The sequence below is a fragment of the Equus przewalskii genome, chromosome 6 (genome assembly GCF_037783145.1).
Source record: "Equus przewalskii isolate Varuska chromosome 6, EquPr2, whole genome shotgun sequence".
Taxonomy (NCBI): Eukaryota; Metazoa; Chordata; class Mammalia; order Perissodactyla; family Equidae; genus Equus; species Equus przewalskii.
Window position 1 is genome coordinate 47,096,316 of NC_091836.1, and position 22,271 is coordinate 47,118,586.

The following is a 22,271-nucleotide window of genomic DNA, read 5'->3' on the forward strand; positions in this document are numbered from 1 at the left end:
AAACAACACACTCTTGGACAACCTCTGGGTCAAAGACTAAATCAAGAAGGAATTTTAAAAATATCTTGAGACAAAGAAAAATGAAAACACAACTTTCAAAAACTTATAAAATGCAGCATAAGGAGTACTAAAAGGGAGTTTATAGCAATAAATGCCTATATTAAGACAACAGATGTCAAGATAACCTAAATTTATGCCTCAAGGAACTAAAAAAAAAACAAAGTGAACCCAAAGTTACCCAAAGTTAGGAGGAAACAATGAAAAAAAGGGTGATGATTCAAGTATATAAAATAAGAAATGAAAGAGAACCTATTATAGCAGATTCCTCCAAAATAAAAAGGATCAAAATGGGCTGTATTGGGGCCAGCCAGTGGGGCAGTGGTTAAGTGCGCACATTCTGCTTCGGCAGCCCGGGGTTCACTGATTTGGATCCTGGGGGCAGACATGGCACCGCTTGGCAAGCCAGCTGTGGTAGGCGTCCCACATATGAAGTAGAGGAAGATGGGCACGGATGTTAGTTCAGGGCCAGCCTTCCTCAGCAAAAAGAGGAGGACTGGTGGAGATGTTAGCGCAGGGCTAATCTTCCCCAAAAAAAGAAAAAAAAGAGAGAGAGAAAATGGCCTGTTATGCACATTTATATGTGAACAAATTGAATAATGTAGAAGAAAAGCAGAAATTCCTAGAAACATGCAACCTACCAAGAAAGAATTTTAAAATAACCTGAAGAGACCATCAACAAACTCAGAGAATTAATACTAATTCTTCTTGAACTCTTTCAAAAACTACAAGTAGAAGAAATAGAACAATCCCCCCTTCTCTATGGGGGATACATTCCAAGACCCTCCATGGGTGCCTGAAAGTGTGGACAGTACCAAACCCTGTATATACTGTGTTTCTTCCTATACATACGTACCTACGACAAAGTTTATTTTATAAATTTGGCACAGTGAGATCAACAACCACTACTAATAAAATAGAACAATTATAACACTATGCTGTAATAACAGTTATTGTGAATGTGGTCTCACCATTTTTTCCAAATTTTCCATTTAATATTTTTAGGCCATGGTTCTGAAACTGTGCAAAGTGAAACTCTGGATAAGGGGGGACTATGGTACTTCCAAACTCATGTTATGAGGCCCTGATCTCCTGATACCAGAGCCAGATAAAGACATCTCCACAAAAGAAAACTACAAGCCAATGTCTCTGTGTCAACTTGGCTCAGCCATAGTCAAACATTCTACTGGATGTTTCCGTGCAGGTTTTTTTCATGAGATCACCATTTCAGTGGGCGGAGTTTGAGTAAATCAGATTGCCCTCCTTAACGTGGATGCGCCTCATCTGATCCATTGTAGTTCTTAATAGAACAAAGACGGACCTTCCCCAAACGAGAAGGAATTCGGCCACTGGACTGTCTTGGGACTTGAAATACAATTCTTCACTTGGGTTTCCAGCCTGCTCATGTAGACTGCAGATTTTTGATTTAACCATGTCTCCATAATGACATGAGCCACTTCCTTTAAAAAAAAAAAGGGGGGGCTGGCCCCGTGGCCGAGTGGTTAAGTTCGCGCGCTCCGCTGCAGGCGGCCCAGTGTTTCGTTGGTTCGAATCCTGGGCGCGGACATGGCTGGGGCAGCGTCCCACATGCCACAACTAGAAGAACCCACAACGAAGAATACACAACTATGTACCGGGGGGCTTTGGGGAGAAAAAGGAAAAAATAAAATCTTTAAAAAAAATAAAAAGACAAGATAGAATATATATGTATAAACACACACGCACTTTCACAGACACATCATGTTGGTTGTTTCCCTAAAGAACTCTCACTAACACCGTATTGGGTTTTTAATACTTTATAATTCAAATGATTGATTAGTTTTGAATGTGAAGCCATTTCTCTTTGTGTAATCCTCTAAACAATAATTTTTAAGAAGTGTTAAATGGCTTTTTGCAAATCATAAAAAAATTTTCTCAATTTTGTTCACAAGTGATGTTAGAGCTTCTCCTTCCTTCCTACTTGAAACTCGTATTTCCTGGAATGAGCTTCCTCCTAAATGCGTTAGGATGGCGTGACCGTGACAGAAGCTCTGCTGACCTACTCCTCAATAAAACTGGTGAAAATTACTTAATAACAAGCATTTAAAGCCACTGGAAATGGTCCCAAAGGCAAACAGCAAATGAAGAACATTTACTCAAGAAAACCTGTGGAGTTTTGTAAGAAACATGAGAGTCTGGTCCTTGAACCAAGAACAATCCACCCTCAGCTCCCCCAGCTCATGTTGGGGGAGACTACCCCTGAGACCACTGAAACCGAGAGCACCTGGCACCTTGTCACTCAGCTCCACTGACAGGGCTGCCCAGGAAGAACAGGATGCAACACCGGGAACCCCGCCCCCAGTACCTGCTGCTGAGGGTTAACAAGCGCTGGGTGAGTGTGCTTGAAAAGTCAAGATACTGTTGTTTCAGTCCCTACACATGGAAGTGAGCTGATACGTTTGGAGAGATGAGCTGAGAATGCTGGGGTGACACTTGCCCTTATTCTAGCTCATGAGGTGGCTGTAATATAAGCCATTCCTGAGGGGCCAGGAGACAATCAAGATCCCTCTGGCTGCTGCCTCTCCACAGAAGTGAGCTCTCAGCTCCTATAATGGGATTGTCACTCCAAGAGGCTTTCCATTGTCCCCAAAACAGCTAGAGGGTCCTGGCACTGAGATTTTGCCTCTACATGAGGCCAAGCGAGACAAAGCACTTTACTTTCCAAAGAATTAACTTGGTTGGCACAAGATCATGATAAGTTCAAGTCAGAGGACACAAACAAGCAGAGAATAAGATGAAAGGCAGGAATAGATTTGTGTATTTATTGAAGATACAGCCTAGACTGTACACCAACTATTTTTCTGGAAAGAACCAGGGAATTAGACTGCTGGGAGGAGGATTCCAAAGCTCAGAACAAATATCAAACAACAACCTCAGAAATTGTTTCTAAAAAGCAGAGATTTTCAGTGGATTAATTGGTCAAGAAAGTTTTGCTCCCAGGACATTGGTGATGTCAATTAATAAAAGGCCTAAACTGCAAGAGAAGCAAGAGGTTTATTTGGGGTCCTGGGAGTTGCAATTCAGGGGGCACAGATTTGAGTAGGAACTCAGATGTGCTCTGAAGTGGACCAAGGAGGCAACAGGGGTTTATAAAAGCAAACCCACAAGCTTCCATAAGTTGTCCTGAACAATTAATGATCAGTTCTGGCAAGGAGAGAGCTGACATGCCAGTAGGTGATTGATTCCTAAGCTGGTCCTAAGCATTTTGTTCATTTCTGGGTGAGGAATTGTTCCAGGATATGGTTTCTGTGGTCAGGCAAAGTTCAAACCTTCAGTCTACACCTGGCTGTGGACGCACATAAACCTCCCTTAATGTCAGCTCCATTTTAGAAGTCTTGACATGTGTTATTATGTTTTGGAATCCTCATCTACATTATTTTCCTTTTGATCCAGATATTTAGGCGGTTGTGAATCAACTGTTTGATGTTATATGTTTAGGTGTCTCCCTATTTTCCAGGAAGGCTCATTCTTGTGAAGTTCAAATCCACATGGGGGGAAACTGAGGTCCTTTATGGGAGTAACTTAGTCAAAGGCTTAGGTGACATCTGAGCGAGAAGTAGGCGGTCAGAAAATGAGTCTTAGGCATCATTTATAGTCCCCAGACGTCGATAATGGTCTTGTTCTCAATGGTCATCAATGGATAGGTCTTTCGAATGCTCTCAAGTCTCTGGACAACAATGACCTTGATGTTTTGGGAAGCCACCAACAGTGAGAAGTACACATTATGAACAGTGTAAATATGACAAAAAGAGAGCAAATTAGGATTATAAGAAAATAATTTGTAATCCAGACCTTAGGAGAGTCTCAAGACCAGAAAGGAGCCACCTAAATATATCGGCTAACTTGAAATTCAAACCACTTGGAGTAAAATCAGAGTGGCCCTTCAGAGATTCAGCGAGTTGGATGAGCTTCAGTGTCTCTAGTTCAACGGGTTGAGAATTATTAATGCAGGTGCCACAGGAGGTGTCGGCAGGAGCACAGACTCCTCCTTGGGCAGCAAGGAGAGAGTCCAGGGCTGTCTTCCTGTCCAGGACTGCTCAAGCTAGAGCACCTGAGGGCTCCGTGCTGCTCTTATTGATTTGCCGTAGAGGGAGCAGCTGCACTGACAGTTCTGGTAAGATTCCTCATCATCAGGTCCAGTTGGAACATGCCAACTCCTAACCAAGAAAAGACTCCTAAGGAAATAATGTCCTATATGTCCTGAATAACCAGCAGGCAGGTCAAAGCCTTGAGTAAGAACACAGCTATTGTCTTCATATTCAGAGGGATCTTGGGGCCAGCCCAGTGGCACAGCGGTTAAGTTCTCACGTTCCGCTTCAGCGGCCTGGGGTTTGCTGGTTAGGATCCAGGGTGCAGACCTATGCACTGCTTGTCAAGCCATGCTGTGGCAGGCATCCCACATGTAAAGTAGAGGAAGATGGGCATGGATGTTAGCTCAGGGCCAGTCTTCTTCAGCAAAAAAGAGGAGTGTTGGTGGCAGAGGTTAGCTCAGAGCTAATCTTCCTCGAAAAAAAAAGAGGGATCTTCATCAGCATAGTCCTCTAAGATAGAGAGGGCCCTTTTCTTTTGAGTTTTCTGCGTAGAATCAGTCTGTCCAGAAATCAGTTTAGTAAAAGGAGTGGTTAATTGGCCTAGGAGACAAGTACCACCCATTTGTCAGCTATCTGGCCAGTCAAATGCCCATGGTTTTCTATGATATTCCCATATAAAAATATATCCTGGGGGCCAGCCCAGTGGCATAGTGCTTAAGTTTGTGTGCTCTGCTTCAGCAGCCCAGGGTTCACAGGTTCAGATCCCAGGCATGGACCTAGCACCACTGGTCAGGCCATGCTGTGGTGGCATCCCACATAAAATAAAGGAAGATTGGCACAGATGTTAGCTCAGGGCCAATCTCACACACACACACAAAATATCCTGAAGGGGCAAAGAACACCAGCCCATGTTTGATTACTCAAAGACTCATTTACAGATAAAGAAGGTAGCACAGGAGTGAACCAGAGCTCTGTCTTGTGTGTGCATATGGGAAGAGTGTCATTCTCTAGACGGTCTACAACGTCATCAGTCTTCTGGAAGAAGGTCTTCCAGACAGGAGTTGCACATCATGATATTAATCGGGGAACAATTATGGCCTCTCTGATGACATTTTTTATAGAGCCACATGTATGAGTGTGGGAGTTCATGGAGGGGCATGGATGGAGCATATTTAGAGGCAGTCAAGCATTCCTTGACAGGGGTTAGAGAAAAGCAGGGCTGATCTTGCTGTTTAAGGGGACAAAGATGAACTCTGTACGTAAAGGTGGAAGGCCAGGTTGTCTGATTTATGATAAAATTAGGGATAAAAGTGAAATTGTAAGTTCGTGCAGCAATAGGATCGTTTATTCCCCTAAAACTATTGGAAGGTTGGTGATGACAGATCTAGCAACCAGATAGGTTGCTAGAGGAGGCTAGGGATTGGGAGAATTGTTTCACAGCATTTTTATCCCAGGAATTAGGGACTGGGAAAATGGATGGTGGGAAAAGCACAGAGGTCAGTAATAAGGCAAACATGTTACCACCAACACAGAATGCCTACAGTGTGTAGGAGGACAAGGAACGTTAGAATTCCAGCAAAGAGGAAAAGAATGCCAAAAAGTTCAGATAGGTGATGCATGAATACTGGCCTGGTCCAGATTCTGGGGACAGCTGTCTACCTCAGATGTCATCAGCTTATCATCCAGGTGAAGAGCAGCATGAGATATTTTTAATTTGAGGTCTCCAGTGGGTGAGAGGTCCAGTGAGGTGAGGGTGCCTTTATGAGAAATATGAATCCATGCCCTGAAGTTTGGCTGCACAGGGATTGGTCAACAATATGTGGTATGGTGCTTTCCGTCATGGTTATAGGGCATCCTGGAGAAGGTATCTTTGTGAAGACTCTGGTGATGTACCTTTTTGTCTCCCAGGATCACCCTGTGAAAAGATTTTTCTACTAGAGCAGTATTATCCTTAAGAGCCTTGTGAGCTCCTTGCAGTAGGTCAGAATATCTACTTTAAGCAGGACAGGCTCATGTAGTCCTCGATCTAATCTCATATGTCACCCTTTGATGATTCAAAATAGGGAAAGTTTGTGCTTCCCAAAAAGTGTGGACCTAAGGTTAAATAATACCAAAGGCAAGGCTTTCATCCATGGGAGATTAAAAGATTCTGAGTTTGGCCAATTGAGTTTTTATGATCCCATTAGTTCTTTCAACAAGACAAGAGGATTGAGGATGATACACACAATGAAAATGTAAAATGGGCCAGATTTTACATACAGATTGTATGGTTTGACCTGTAAAATGAGGTCCTGGACTGCTGTGAGGCTCTGAGGGGACACTGCAGGTAGGTATCATCTTTTCCAGGAGAATTTTACTTACACTGTGACCTGTTGCCTTGCAGCATGGGAATGCTTCAGTCCAGTGGGAAAACATGCAGACCATTACTAAACCTAGTCATATCCTGGAGATGGTGGTAGTTGGATGAAGTCCCACTCCCATGTCTCGAAGGATCCAGAAAGTCAAGGAAATGGCCTATGGAACTGTGGTTGGGCTCTCCAGGGTTCTGTTTAGGACATATATGGCATCTTTGATAAACCCTCAAAGGCATTTTAGGTATTGGTTTCCTAATATTGTTTTCCCCACAGCACCATCTTATCAGTATCCCAGTGAGTGAAATGATGAGCAGAGCTTAGGATGCGTTCCTGGGGGTGATCATGCAGGAGAAGACAGCCATTAGGAGCGTACCATAAATTTTTCTTCCCTTCACATATGAAACTTTCTTCTGTCCATTTTCTCTTTTCCTGTTTGGTAACCAAATGTTGGGCTTCCATTAATTTATTTTTTTAATCTCTGATAGGATTAAGAGTAATGTTGGTTTTAGGGCAAATTCAAATGAGGTTTGTAATCTCAGAGAGTTGCATTTTTTGCAGCTGAATCAGCAAAATGATTACCTTTACTTTCCTCTGTGTTCACCTTAGAATGTCCAGGAATCTTTATTGTTCCTAAAGATTTCAGTTTCTGAATGGCTTCTACAAGATCTAACATATAGGAGCTGTTTTTCATCTTTTGACCTGTAGAGGTTAGGAATCTTCTTTGTTTCCAAAGCATGCCGCAGTCATGAGTTACTCCAAAGGCACATCTGCTGTCCGCATAGTTATTGGCAGTTTTCCCTTTGGCTGGATAACAGGCTCGGGTTAGGGCTATAAGTTCAGCTAGTTGTGTAGAGGTGGCCATTGGTAAAGGACTAGTGTCTATTGTTTCTATTAAAGACACAATTGCAAAGCCCACCTTATATTTCCTATTTTCGTCTTTCAGAGAAGATGCATTAGTAAACCACACTATGTCAGCATTTTCCAGTGGGATTTCTTATAAGTCCAGCCTGGGGACCAATTATTGGTCTGTCAAAGTAAAACAGTCATGAGGTGTGTCATCAAAAGGCAATGGGAGAACCCACAGCCAGCATCATACTCAACAGACAAAAACTGAAAACCATCCCTCTGAGAACAGGAACAAGACAAGGGTGCCCACTTTCACCACTCCTATTCAACATAGTACTGGAGGTGTTGGCCAGAGCAATTCGGCAGGAAAAAGAAATAAAAGGAATCCAAATAGGCAATGAAGAAGTAAAACTCTCGCTGTTTGCAGACGACATGATCTCATATATAGAAAACCCCAAAGAATCCATAGGAAAACTATTAGAAACAATCAACAGCTACAGCAAAGTTGCAGGGTATAAAATCAACATACGTAAATCAGTAGCATTTCTATACACTAACAATGAACTAACAGAAAAAGAACTCAAGAACTCTATCCCATTCACAATGGCAACGAAAAGAATAAAATACCTTGGGATAAATTTAACCAAGGAAGTGAAAGATTTATACAATGAAAACTACAAGACTTTCTTGAAAGAAATTGATGACGACATAAAGAGATGGAAAGACATTCCATGCACATGGATTGGAAGAATAAACATAGTTAAAATGTCCATACTACCTAAAGCAATCTACAGATTCAACACTATCCCAATCAGAATCCCAATGACATTCTTTACAGAAATTGAACAAAGAATCCTAAAATTCATATGGGGCAAGAAAAGACCCCGAATTGCTAAAGCAATCCTGAGTAAGAAGAACAAAGCCGGAGGCATCACAATCCCTGATTTCAAAACATACTACAAAGCTACAGTGATCAAAACAGCATGGTACTGGTACAAAAACAGGTGCACAGACCAATGGAACAGAATTGAAAGCCCAGAAATAAAACCACACATCTATGGACAGCTAATCTTCGACAAAGAAGCTGAGGGCCTACAATGGAGAAAAGAAAGTCTCTTTAACAAATGGTGCTGGGAAAACTGGACAGCCACATGTAAAAGATTGAAAATTGACCATTCTTTTTCATCATTCACAAAAATAAACTCACAATGGATCAAAGACCTAAAGATCAGGCCTGAAACAATAAGTCTTCTAGAAGAGAATATAGGCAGTACACTCTTTGACATCAGTTTCAAAAGAATCTTTTCGGACACCATAACCCCTCACATGAGAGAAACAATAGAAAGAATAAATAAATGGGACTTCATCAGACTAAAGAGCTTCTTCAAGGCAAGGGAAAACAGGATTGAAACAAAAATACAGCCCACTAATTGGGAAAAAATATTTGCAAGCTGCTTATCTGACAAAGGGTTAATCTCCTTAATATATAAAGAACTCACACAGCTCAACAACAAAAAAATCAAACAACCTGATCAAAAAATGGGCAGGGGACAGGGGGCTGGCCCCGTGGCCGAGTGGTTAGGTTCGCACGCTCTGCTGCAGGCAGCCCAGTGTTTCGTCGGTTCGAATCCTGGGCGCGGACATGGCACTGCTCATCAAGCCACGCTGAGGCAGCGTCCCACATGCAACAACTAGAAGGACCCACAACTAAGAGTGTACAACTATATACCGGGGGGCTTTGGGGAGAAAAAGGAAAAAATAAAATCTTAAAAAAAAAAAAAAAATGGGCAGGGGACATGAACAGACATTTCTCCAAAGAAGATATAACGATGGCCAATAGACAATGAAAAGATGCTCATCATCACTAATCATCAGGGAAATGCAAATCAAAACTGCACTAAGATATCACCTTACATCCGTTAGATTGGCAAAAATATCCAAAACCAAGAGTGACAAATGTTGCAGAGATTGTAGAGAAAAAGGAACCCTCATACACTGTTGGTGGGAATGCAAACTGGTGCAGCCACTATGGAAAACAGTATGGAGATTTCTCAAAAAGTTAAAAATAGAAATACCTTATGACCCAGCCATCCCACTACTGGGTATCCTAAGAACCTGAAATCAGCAATTCCAAAAGTCCCAAGCACCCCTATGTTCATCGCAGCATTATTTACAATAGCCAAGATGTGGAACCAACCTAAGTGCCCAGCAACTGATGATTGGATAAAGAAGATATGGTATATATACACAATGGAATACTACTCAGCCATAAAAAAGGACAAAATCGTCCCATTCACAACAACATGGATGGACCTTGAGGGTATTATGTTAAGTGAAATAAGCCAGACAGAGAAAGACGAACTCTATATGACTCCACTCATAGGTGGAAGTTAACATATAGACAAGGAGAACTGATCCGTGGTTACGATGGGGAGGGGGGGTGGGGGGAGGGCACAAAGGGTGCAGTGGTGTACCCACAACATGACTAACAAAAATATACAACTGAAATTTCACAAGGTTGTAAACTATCATAATCTTAATAAAAAATAAAGGCAATGGGAGGAGAGTGGCTGGATTAAGGGAACAGCAGTAAGAGTTGATGTGGGGTCGGTGAGCCGAGGAGTCGAAAGAGCCGAGGAGTAGTTGAAAGAAAGATTTCTTAGACTCTCAAGGTCTGGCGGGAGTGCTCTTTTATTTAGAGAATAGTGTGGAATAGCATGGGGACAGGACCCATGGGCAGGCAGAGCTGGTGCGTGGGGACAAGACCCACGGGCAGTCAGAGCTCCTGCTGCTGCCGGCATGGGGACAGGACCCATGGGCAGACAGGCTGCTGCGTGGGGACAGGACCCACGGGCAGTCAGAGATGCTGCTGGCATGGGGAGCTGCTGCTGCCGCTGCTGGCATGGAGACAGGACCCATGGGCAGGCAGAGCTGCTGCCGGCATGTTGCTGCTGCTGCTTCTGCTGCCTCTGCTGCTGCTGCTGCAAAGTTGGGTGGAGAGTAAGGCTAAATTTAAGGCATAGGTATGTGAGTTATCTCTTTACAAGACAAAGAACATGTAAAAAAGTTAAAATGGTATCAGTGCCCGTATGGTCTGGCCATTTGGCGGTCCCACTTTTAGATAAGAATCAAACCAGATTGAGTAAATGGCAGAAGTCACAGCTTGAATTTTATCCTCAGCTAAAGACAAAGGAGGATTTGTTTTGGGCGGGGGGGGGGGGGGGGGGGGGTGTCAGTTACATGAGGTTGCCAGACAGTAACCAACTTAAGTTCTTGCCTCTGGCATTGATTAAGAGCTTCTAGAGATAAGACCATCCCCCTTCTTCCTGGCACAGAGAGGGAGGCATCTTCACAGATAGAGGTTTCCCTTAGAAATGTAAATATTTCCCAACAAAGGGGCAAACAAATTCCACTCCTTGGAGCCTGAATCTCATCTGTAGTTTTAAAACTAACCAGCCTAAAAATCCTCATCATAAACCATTTTAAAATTAAGCAGCCTAAAAATCCTCATCAAGAGTGACATTTGGCAAAGATAGAAGAAAAAGCTCATAGGGGGTTAGTCTGCTGGCAGAGAGGTGCTGAGCATGTTGAGAATTAAGAAGGGCTTCCAGTGAGTGGGGTACGTAAATAGTCAGAGGAGAACCTATAACAATTTTTTCAGCCATTTTAAAGAGAAGTGCTCTTGCAGCAAAGGCCCTCATGAAGGCAGGTGGTCCTTTAGGTACAGGGCCTAGTTGTTAGCTGAAATAGCCTATTCGCCTATATTGCCCTCCACCCTATTGACAAAGGATGCTAATGCATTTCCTTCTTTCTCATGGACAAAAAGGACAAAGGGCAATTTGTAGTTAGGATGCCCTAAGGCTGGGGTGTCAAGGAGACTCTGCTTAATAGTCTCAAAGGTGTTTTGATCTTCTTCAGTCCACTTGGGGGTTCTGGTTGGTTAACATTTAAATAGAGAGTGTGAGGGTTGAGCCACCATGAAGAGTTGGGAATCCAGTTTCTACAATAACCAATTGTCTTTTATTCTGGGGAATGGAGAAAGAAAGGATTCCTCTTATCCTATCTGGATTGAAGATCAATCGTTGATTGGATATTAAATGCCATAAATATTTATTTTGTGCTTAGAGACTTTGTGTCCCTTGGAAGCAAGTTCCCTTAGGAGCTGTACTCCATCTGTTACATGCCTTCTTTGATGCTGAGCAAAGGAGGAGATCACATATTGTCATAAGGTAGAATTTTTGGAAAAGGTTACCTCTGCTATATTTGCCTTTAAACTCTGAGAGTAGTTGGGGCCTTCAGTCTAACCTTGGGGCACGATGGTGCATGCATATTGCTGTCCATCCCAAGTAAAAAAATAAAAATTGGCCATCAGGATCTATAGGGATGCCACAGAAGGCACTAGAAAGGTCTACAACCTTAAAGGATTTGCTATCTGGAGGAACAGGAGACAGTAAGGCAGGAGGGCTAGGGACAACAGGCTGTCTAGGTATTACAGTGTTATTAATGACTCTCAAATCGTGTACTAATCTTCATCTTCTTCCATGAGGCTTATGTACAGGAAGGATGGGAGTATTGCAAACATTTACGCAGGGAATAATGAGCGCTTGTTTCAGTTATTCTTCAATTATAACCTTAAAACCTTGAGTTGTTTCGGTATATAATATTAGGTAAAGGCTTATTTGGATCCACTTCAATCTTTATTGGAACAGCAAAATGAGTATGACCAATGTCTGTGTAGGTTTTTGGCCAGAGATAATCAGGAATGTCATCTAAGGTAGGATTTTCTTGCCTATTGACTTGAGTGGGTAAAATAGGGATGGTAACCATTATGAGCTCAGGATCATCTTTTAAAGAATGATTAGGGTACCTAAGGTTTCTCAATTCATGAAATATTTCCCCTTCTGGAGAGAAAGAGATACTGGCTCAGCAGTTGCAAGGAGATCTTTCCTAAGTAAATGTATGGGAGCCGAAGGAACTAATAAGAATGGGTGAGATCCTGACGTTGGGCCTAATTAGAAAGGACTTGGGAGTGACTTAACGACAGTCATGGGGTAATTTGAAACACTCACCATGAGTACAATTTCTGAACTCTGAGGAAGAAGACAAGAAAGGCTGGTGGGGTTGAGGACCAATAAGGTGGCCCTGGTGTTGATGAAGGCTTTGCTGACCTCATCTCCAATAATCAGATCAGTTTGCCGCAAAGAATTGGTTAGGGGAAAAAGGGAATGTCCCCTTTGAGTCTTTGGAGCAGCCCTATTGTTGAAAAGATCATAAGGTTCTCCAATTGGGAAAGGACGGTTGAGACTGAGGTTCTTGCCAGGGGGCCTGATTTTTCTTCTTTAGCTTATAAGAATCTTTTGTTCAATGACTGGGTCTTTTTTAAAAAAAAAAAGATTGGCACCTAAGCTAACATTTGTTGCCAATCTTCTTTTTCTTTTCTCCTTCTTCATCCCCCCAAAGCCCTTCCAGTACATAGTTGTATATTCTGGTTGTGAGTGCCTCCGGTTATGCTATGTGGGAACACCGCCTCAGTATAGCTTGATGAGCGGTGCCATGTCCACACCCAGGATCCAAACTGGCAAAACCCTGGGCCGCTCAGGTGGAGCACACAAACTTAACCACTCAGCCACGGGGCCTGACTGGGTTTTTTACAGTAATTACACACACCCTTTATAAGGGTATTGTTGGTCTGAGGAGGCTAACAAGTTAGTTGTTGCATCTGAATTTGCAGACTGTGTGGCCTGAATTCGAACATCTAACCTTGAACTGCGTTCTTTTTGGCTGCTTTCTCAATTGTTTCAGAAAACTGTTCAGCCAGTCTGACTAAATCATGTGTTTCCATAGTGGCCCAGTGAAGAGGGTGTCTTTTTCCAAGGGTAGCAAGTTCATCCTCCAACCCATTGACAAAAGTTGAGTTAAACAGGAAGAAAGTTTCATAATTAATGTGATCGATTCCAGAGTACTGTTTAAATGCCTTTTAAATTTGTAAAAATAATCAAACAAGGATTCATCAGATTTTGTACACATTGTTGAATCCTTTTTCCAATCAATAATTTTGGGGAAAACAGCAGGCATTTTGTCATGAAGCCTCTTGGCTAATTTATGGACATCCCATAGAGCTCCTTTACCTTGTTTAGAAAAACCTTCCATGGGGCTGTTCCTTCCTGCTTTAGAGAAGCATTCTTTGGCTCTCTCTTCTCCAACAAGCATGTGGATTAGCTGATAGGGGTCTGAATGGCAGGGATGATAATTTTCAATAGTTAACAAGAATTATTTGGTAAATTTAATGGGGGTCTCCCTTGGGGTTGGGGAATCCCTTAGTTAGAGCTAACTCCTCAGATTTTGTCCAAGGGCTGTAGGAGACTAAGAGGTTATTTCTGTCTTCTATCTTAACCTTAAAAGGGGCAAATGGGAGGTGATCAAGAGGAGCCTCAGGGTCATTGTAAAAAGGAAGTCCAGCTAAGAAGAGGAGGTGAGAAAGACGTGGACAAGAAGCCGAAGCAGTTGTAGCAGCAGAGGAAGACTTGGCTGACTTTTCAAGCTCAGCAAGTCTTTGAGAGAGATCTGAATTGGCTTCAGTAAGTTTAGAATTAAGAGCTTTCAGGGAAGCAACTTATTTGCTGTTTCATTTATTGGTCTTGAGAGGCCAATTAAAATAAGCTTTCAATTTGTTGGTTCTGTAGGGGAGGAAGACAAATCCTCTGCCCTCTAGGTCCTTCTGGCTGGGCTATGAATTAAATTGACATGAAACACAGTAAGAGGAGAAAATCAAGCAAAGCTTTATGACATGTATACATGGGAGAAGCCCGGGAAAACTGGGTAACTCTGGGAATGGCTGAGGTTGTCATCTTAAATACCATCTTCAGCTAAAGACAAAGGAGGATGTTGGAGGTGGGAGGAGTCGGTTATGGGAAATTACCAGAAAAGGACAGTAAATAAGATAAGGCTATTATGCAGATTTAAGTCCTAGCCTTCTGCATCTATGAGAGTTTCTAGAGATAAAGTCATCTCCCCCTCTTCCTGGTACAGAGAGGGAGACACCTTTACAAATGGAGATTTCCCTTACAAATGTAAATGTCTCTTACAAATGGTAACTTCTACTTGGTTTTCAGAGCTTCTTCCATGCCTGCAGTTTTAAAAAAGTAACCAGCCAAAAAGAATCCTCATAGCAAAAAGACACATCCTGAGGTGGCAAATTCTGCTTCCCTACTGTTCCACAGGCTTTTTCCTATTAAGGGTGCAAGTAAACCAATTCAGAAATTTCAAAGGAGCCCCATTTAGGCCAATGAAGCCTTAAATCATCCCAACCGATGTGGGTCTAGTGGGACAAGAATCTAAATGTAGAAGGACCATATTATTTAAACATAAATCCAGCAGGAGTCCCAGAGGGGAGTTGCCCAAGGGCAACTCCCTTAGAGAATGGACTTCCCATTTGTACATACTAATCAAACAAAGTCCTAAGAGACAAAAGGGAACAGATTTCCCTACAAAGCTGGCACAAAACACACCCAAATAAAGACTTAACCCCACCTATGGACAGGAGGTACAAGTCCAGGAGGACTTACCAAGAGAGCTGGGGCCGCTGGGAGGAGATGAAAGGGTTCAAAGGACTCTTTAAGGGCCTTGCTCATGTTCACACAGCAGTGCCAGAGTCAGAGTCCAGTCACTCTGGATCCCAATTCTGATATCATAAAAGGAGAATTAATAAGTTGAGATGAACTGCAAGAGAAGCAAGAAGTTTATTGTATCCTGGGAACTGCAATTCAAGAGGCTCACATTTGGGGCCGGCCCCGTGGCCAAGTGGTTAAGCTCGCGTGCTCCGCTGTGGCGGCCCAGGGTTTTGCCAGTTTGGATCCTGGGTGCAGACATGGCACCACTCGTCAGGCCACATTGAGGTGGCGTCCCATATGCCACAACTAGAAGGACCTGCAACTAAGATATACAACTATGTACGGGGGGGATTTGGGGAGATAAAGCAGAAAAAAAAAGAAGCTCACATTTGAGTAGAAACTCAAACATGCCCTGAAGTGGACAAAGAAGTCAGCAGATATTTATAAAAGCAAGACCAGAAGCTTACATAAGTTGTCTTGAACAATTAATGATTAATTCTGGCAAAGAAAGAACTAACATGCTAGTAAATGATAGACTCTTAAGTTGTCCCTAAGCAGTTTGCTCATTTCTGGAAGAAGAATTGTTCCAGAATATGGTTTCTGTGGTCAGGCAAATTTCAAAAGTTCAGTCCACACCTGGCTGTGGATGTGCATAAGCCTCCCTTCCTTAATGGCCTTCCAGCTCCATTTTAGAAGTCCTGACATATGTTACTCCATTTTGGTATCCTCATCTACAGAGATAACAATAGAGCAATCAGCCAGCAATTAATGGAGTTTAACCACTGGGTGTGGTCCATAAAAGAGGCAGAGAGCCCTACCAATGCCATTGTCTCATGACAGTGGGCTCACCCAAAGCTGTGCCCTACCTTAGAAACTGTATCAGAGGTTTCACTCTGTATGGGGGAAACAGACCTCACTAAAACAATCCAGGAAGTCACTGAAGAAATAAATAAGCAAATTACAATATAAAACCCCTGAAAAAGAGACCAGTACCTAGGGTTACTACAATAATTTACTTGTAATATCTGATTTGCAACAAAATTATGAGAAATACAAAGATACAGGAAAGTAGAAACCATACACAAGGAAAAGACAATTGAAAAAACAACCCAGCTCTTCCAGGAAACCCCAGTAAAATTAACAGGTGACATCTCAGCAGAAAAAAAGGGAGGTCAAAAGGGAGAGGGATAACATATTCAAGGTGCACAAAACAATCCTATATTCACCAAAACTATCATGTAAAAAATGAACATGAAACAAAGGCTTTCCCAGATAAACAAAACTGAGAGACTATTTTGACAGCCAACTGCCATGCCTGAATTACTGAAGGGTTTCATAGGCTGACAGCAAATGACCCCAGATGGTAAATCATATCAATACAGAGAAACAAACACCAATATAAGTAATTATGTAATCATAAGAGACAGAATAAGTACACATTTTCTCCTAACTGATATCAAAGGAATTATATAAAATACTATGTATGTAAAGTGTTGTTGGGACTATAGTGTATAGAATTGTAATACACGTGTAATGTGTTTACCACTAAATGCACAAAAGTCATGATGGGATCCAAGCTGTATGGGGCTAAGGAAATGACTACAAATGGTAAAGAAATTAGTGTAACTAGGTATTATTGGTTATATTGTTAATAGATATAATCTGCATAACAATACCACAAAAATGGCATAAGAGAATAGAGCTATACATAACATTTCTATGTATCATGGGAATCAAAGCTCATTCTTACAAATTAAGAAGTATATGTTAAACAGCAGAGTGACCCCTAAAAAAAACCTTCAAGAATGTAGTGGAAAAGCCATTTAAAAATTAAAATGCTACATTGGAAAATATTCATTTAATGTAATAGAAAGCTATAAGGAAGAGTAGAGAAACTAAAAAAAAGGTAAGAATTGCAAAAAACAAAAAGTAAAATGGCAGGTGTAATTGTAAGTATGTCAATAGTACTAAATATGAATGGATTACATTATCCAAACAGGAGGATGAGACTGTCACCTCAGATTAAAAACATACATTATGATCTAAATAGATGCTATATACACTTTAGATTCAAAGATACAAGTAGATTGAAAGTAAGACCACAGGAAAGATACATCTGTAAACAGCCACCACAAGATAGCCAGAGAGAGGATCCTAATCTCCAGCCAAATGACTTGAAAACAAATAATATCAATAGAGATATTGAAGGACATTATACAATGCCAAAAGGGTCAATGTTTATGGGCTGCATCTCAGACACAATATAGAAAAAGATTTATAGCCATCAATGCCTATAGCAAAGGAGAGATCTCAAATCAATAAACCACTCTTTCACCTTAACATATTTGAAAGGATGAGGCAGGAAACCCAAAGCAAGCAGAAAAGGAAATAATAAAAATTAGAGCAGAAATTAATGAAATGAGGAATAAAAAAACCACAGAAAAAAATCAATGAAACCAAAAGTGGGTTCTATAAAAAGATTAACAAATTGACAAATGTTTAGCTAGAATGATCTAGAGAAAAAGGGTGAAGATTCAAATTAATACAAACAGGAAGAAAGAGGGATATTACTACTGACTTCAGAAATGAAAAGGATGTAAGGAATACAATGAACAATTGTATGGCAACTGAAGAAATGCATACATTCCTTGAAAGACAACAACTACTGAAACTAACTCAAGAGTAACCGAAAAATCCGAATAGAACTATAATAAGTGAAGTGGTTGAATTAGTAAACAAAAAAATTAAGTCTAGGCCCAGATGGCGTCAACTCAGAATTCCCCGAAACACTCAAAGAAGGATTATTATGGATTCTTTACAAACCCTTCTAAAAAAAATGGAGAAAACACTTCACACTTTTTTTGAGGCCACTACTACTCTGATACCAAAACCAACAAGTGTATTTCAGAAAAAACTACACTTCGATTTCTTTTGTGAACATGAATGCAAAAAACCTCAACAGGGCCAGTCCTGTGGTCGAGTGGTTAAGTTCACATGCTCTGCTTCAGTGGCCCAGGGTTTCACCAGTTCAGATCCTGGGCATGGACTAACACTGCTCATCAAGCCGTGCTGACGTGGTCTCCCACAAAGCAAACTAGAGGGATCTACAACTAGAATATACAGCTATGTACCACGGGGCTTTGGGGAGAAGAAAAAACAAGATTGGCAATAGATGTTAGCTCAGGGCCAATCTTTATAGAAAAAAAAACCTCGCAAACCAAAAACACCTCAAAAAACCAGAAAAAAATTGAGCTTGCTAGGAAGCCCAATCTGAAACATGTAAAAATTACATACCATGATGAAGTGTGTTTATTCCAGAGATGAAAGGTTAACATCTCAAAATCCATTAATGTAATAAAGGATATCAATAGAGTAAAAAGCCAGAATGGCAAGATCATTTCATTGACTCAGGGAAAATAACTGACAAAATCCAATACCCTTTCATGATTAAAACAGTCAGCTACTACAAACAGAAGAAAATTTCCTTACTTCATAATGAGCATCTATGGAAAACTCACAGCTAATATTATATTTAATGGTGAAAGACGGGTATGTTTTTGCGTGAAGATAAGGAACCAAAGAAAGATGTCTGATCTTTTTTTTTCTGAGGAAGATTAGCCCTGAGGTAACATCTGCCACTAATCCTCCTCTTTTTGCTGAGGAAGACTGGCTCTGAGCTAACATCCGTGCCCATCTTCCTCTACTTTATATGTGGGACGCCTACCACAGCATGGCTTGTCAAGCAGTGCATAGGTCCACAGCCAGGATCCAAACCAGCGAACCCCAGGCCCCCAAAGCAGAACGTGCGGACTTAACCACTGTGCCACCAGCTTGGCCCAAAAAGATGTCTGATCTTGCCACTTCTATTCTAGAATGTACTGGATATTTTAGCCAAAACCATTAGGCAAGAAAAGGGAATAAAATACAAGCAGATTAGATAGGAAGATGTAAAACTCTAATTCTGGATGAGGTATCTTGTGTAGAAGTTCAGAATATGGTACTCCCAAGATATGGCACATTGGCCTATGGATTATTTTGAATTAAAGGCTGAGAAACAGCCATCACAAGAAGGACACTCTGACCCTCCTTTGTCCCCCTTGAAAGCAAGAGATGAGTCTCTCATGTAAAGGTACCCTCTTTGAACCAGGAGGGGAGAAGGCAACCTTATCATCAGAGACAGGGAATTTAGGGCTGAGGTTATATAAACAAACCTTGTTATTTGCATTTACTACAACCAGCTTAAACTCCTCCGCCTTAATTCTTACCAAATATATTGTTCCTTTATCTAAAAGGTATAAAAGCTTCCTGCTCTGGTCACTTCTTTGAGTCTCATTTTTCTGAGTCTCCCATAGGTAGGAAATTAAATCTGTCTTTTCCTGTTAATATGTCTTACATCAATTTAATTTTTAGACTAGTCAAAAAACCTAGCAGGGGAAGAAGCTACATTTTTCCATCCTTACATTTGCTTATAGAGAACTCTAATCAATCCACAAAAAAAGACTATTAGAATTTCTAATTGTGTTCTGCAATGTTGTAGGATACAAGATCAAAATATAAAAAAAGCATTTCTAACTTGCAATGAACAATGTAAAAATTAAGAAACAAATGCATTTACAGTAGCATCAAAAGAATAAGATACTTAGGAATAAATTTAACAAGAAAAGTACAAAACAAATACTATGAAAAGTATAATCATCATTGACAGAAACAAAAAAAGGTATCAGTAAGTTGGAAAACATCCAAATTTCATAGATCAGAAGACTTAACATTGTTGAAATAGCATTGCTTCCCAAAATGATCAGGAGTCAACACAATGCTTATCATATTCCCAGTGATTTTTTATAGAAATTGTCAAGTTGGTGTATAAATTTATATAGAATTCAGGGAGTCAGACTAGTCAAACCATACTTGAAAATAACAAATTGGCTGGACTAAGATTTCAAAAGTTTATACTAAGCAATGGTCCTTGAGATAGTGTGGTGCTGACACAAGAATAGACCTACAGATCAATGGAAAAGATGGAGATTTGAGAAATAAAACCACACATCCATGGTGCTGCCACCAGGAGGAAAGCAGGGAGGGAGTGGCAGCCCTCCTCGGGGGCACCATAGATCTCCAAGGTCCCTTACAGCCTGGGGGAAAGCAGCCCCCCGAAGTGACTAGCTATCATTGGGGTGTCTTCATCAAGCAAACACCCCAGGAGAGCAGATAGCAACGGCAGAGCAAGAAGGCCCTGAGATCATGCAGGAGAAAGCAAGCTCCCCTCCCCCTCCCCGGGAACCCCAGGCCAGCACCTGGGAGTTGGCCCTGCAGATCACAGCAGGCTCAGAACACACAGCTCTTGACCCCCACCCAGTGGTGACAGGCGGAAGCGTGAATCAATGGCCAATAGACATATGAAAAGATGTTCAATATTATTAATCATCAGGGAAATGTAAATCAAAGTTACACTAAGATATCATTTTGCACCCATTAAATTGGTTATAATCACTAAGACAAAAAATAAATGTTGGAGAAGTTGTGGAGAAAAAGGAACCCTCATACACTGCTGGTGGGGATGCAAACTGGTGCAACCACTATGGAAAACAGTACGGAGATTCCTCAAAAAACTAAAAAAATAGAAATACGATACGACCCAGCTATTCCACTGCTGGGGATCTACCCAATGAACTTGAAATCAACAATTCAAAGCAACTTATACACCCCTATGTTCATTGCAGCATTATTCACAATAGCCAAGATGTGGAAGCAACTCAAGCGCCCAGTGACTAATGATTGGATAAAGAAGATGTGAGAGAGATATATATACACACAATGGAATACTACTTAGCCATAACAAAGACAAAATCGTCCCATTCACAACCACATGGATGGAGCTGGAGGATATTAGGTTAAGTGAAATAAGCCAGACAGAGAAAGACAAACACATGATTTCCGTCATGTGTGGAAGATAAACGAAGACATGGACAAAGAGAATACTTCAGTGGTTACTGGAGGAAGGGGGCTGGGGGTGGGCACAGGGTGTGAAGGGGAGCACTGATATGGTGATGGACATGTAATAATGTACAACTGAGATTTCACAATGTTGTAAACTATTATGAACTCAATAAAAAAAAAATCAAGAGACTTGTCATGAGCAACAGTGTTCTGCACAGCCATTTGTACTGCCACCAGCTCAGCAAGGTGAGCCAACCCTGACTTGCCATCTTTGCTAAGCGTGGCAGCGCTGGCGGGATGGTACACTACTGCTCTCCATGGGGCTCCCCCATGTACAGTGGTGGCATTGCTCTCTGTGAAGTAAAGAGACTCCCGTTGTCATTCCATCAGCTCTTCCCAGGGGCTACCCGAGGTCATCAGTCTTGGGAAATCGGTGCTGTCACCAGTTCCTCAATGTCCACGGGCAGGGGACTAACAGGGGAAGTCACAACCTCCTATAATTTAGAAAGACCTGCCATGTCAGGTTTAGCCAATTCCTGAAGGTACCATTTCCATTTTAGCAAAGAGGCACTTGTGCCCATGCCGAGCCACTGTTGGGAGGCACCCCTATCCGTGATGTGACAGGAATGTGGGCATGCAGGAGACCAGGCTCCTGTCCTGTGAAGGCCTGTTTCTAACAAAGCCCAATGAGTGGCCAGAATTTGATGTTCCAATGGGGTATAGCAGGCAGCTGGGGGAGGCAGCCCTCTGTTCTAGAAGCCCATAGGCAACCAGGAGGAGGCATGTTTAGTCCAAGGGTCCAGGATTCAGCCCATGGTGGCCAGGGCCTCAACCCAAAGGAGTAGCCAGGACACAGGGAGAGAGCTTGATGAACTGACCTTTGCACCAGCTGTAAGTCTTGCTGTTGAGATTCTCCCTAATGAAATGTAGAGGATTTGCGTGTGAGTGCGTGAATGGGTCTGAGAATGATGGCTAAGTGCAGTATGCATTGCCTCCAAAATGTGAAGAGATCCAAGATGTGTTGGGATTCTCACAGCTTGATGGGAAGCTGAATAGTTAACAATTGATGTTTAATTGGAAGCAATTATCTGTGGCCTAAATCAATAGGAAGTCTGAAGTCCCAGGCAACAATGACATCCTCACTCACTCCTACCCTCACAGAACAGATATACACACACCTCAGCCTCCCATTACCTTACATTGTTTTTTTACTTTTCTTCAAAGCCCTTAGTTCCGTATTACAAACCAAAGCTTTACCATTTGTTAATCATCACTCTTTTTCCACAAACACATAAGCACCATGATTGTAAGAACATTTGTTTCATGCCACTATATCCATATCCTACTGTGCCTTATTTGTGCAAAATTAGGTATGTTGTGACCCTATAGTGCATGGC

The 22,271-nt window shown here is 41.7% G+C and overlaps 1 protein-coding gene across 2 annotated transcripts in view; it reads left to right on the plus strand.

Annotated features, from left to right (window-relative positions):
• Positions 1–22,271, plus strand: part of LOC103558055 (zinc finger protein 709-like) — a 124,181-nt gene that overhangs the window by 52,297 nt on the left and 49,613 nt on the right. The gene's annotated exons all lie outside the window — the stretch shown is intronic.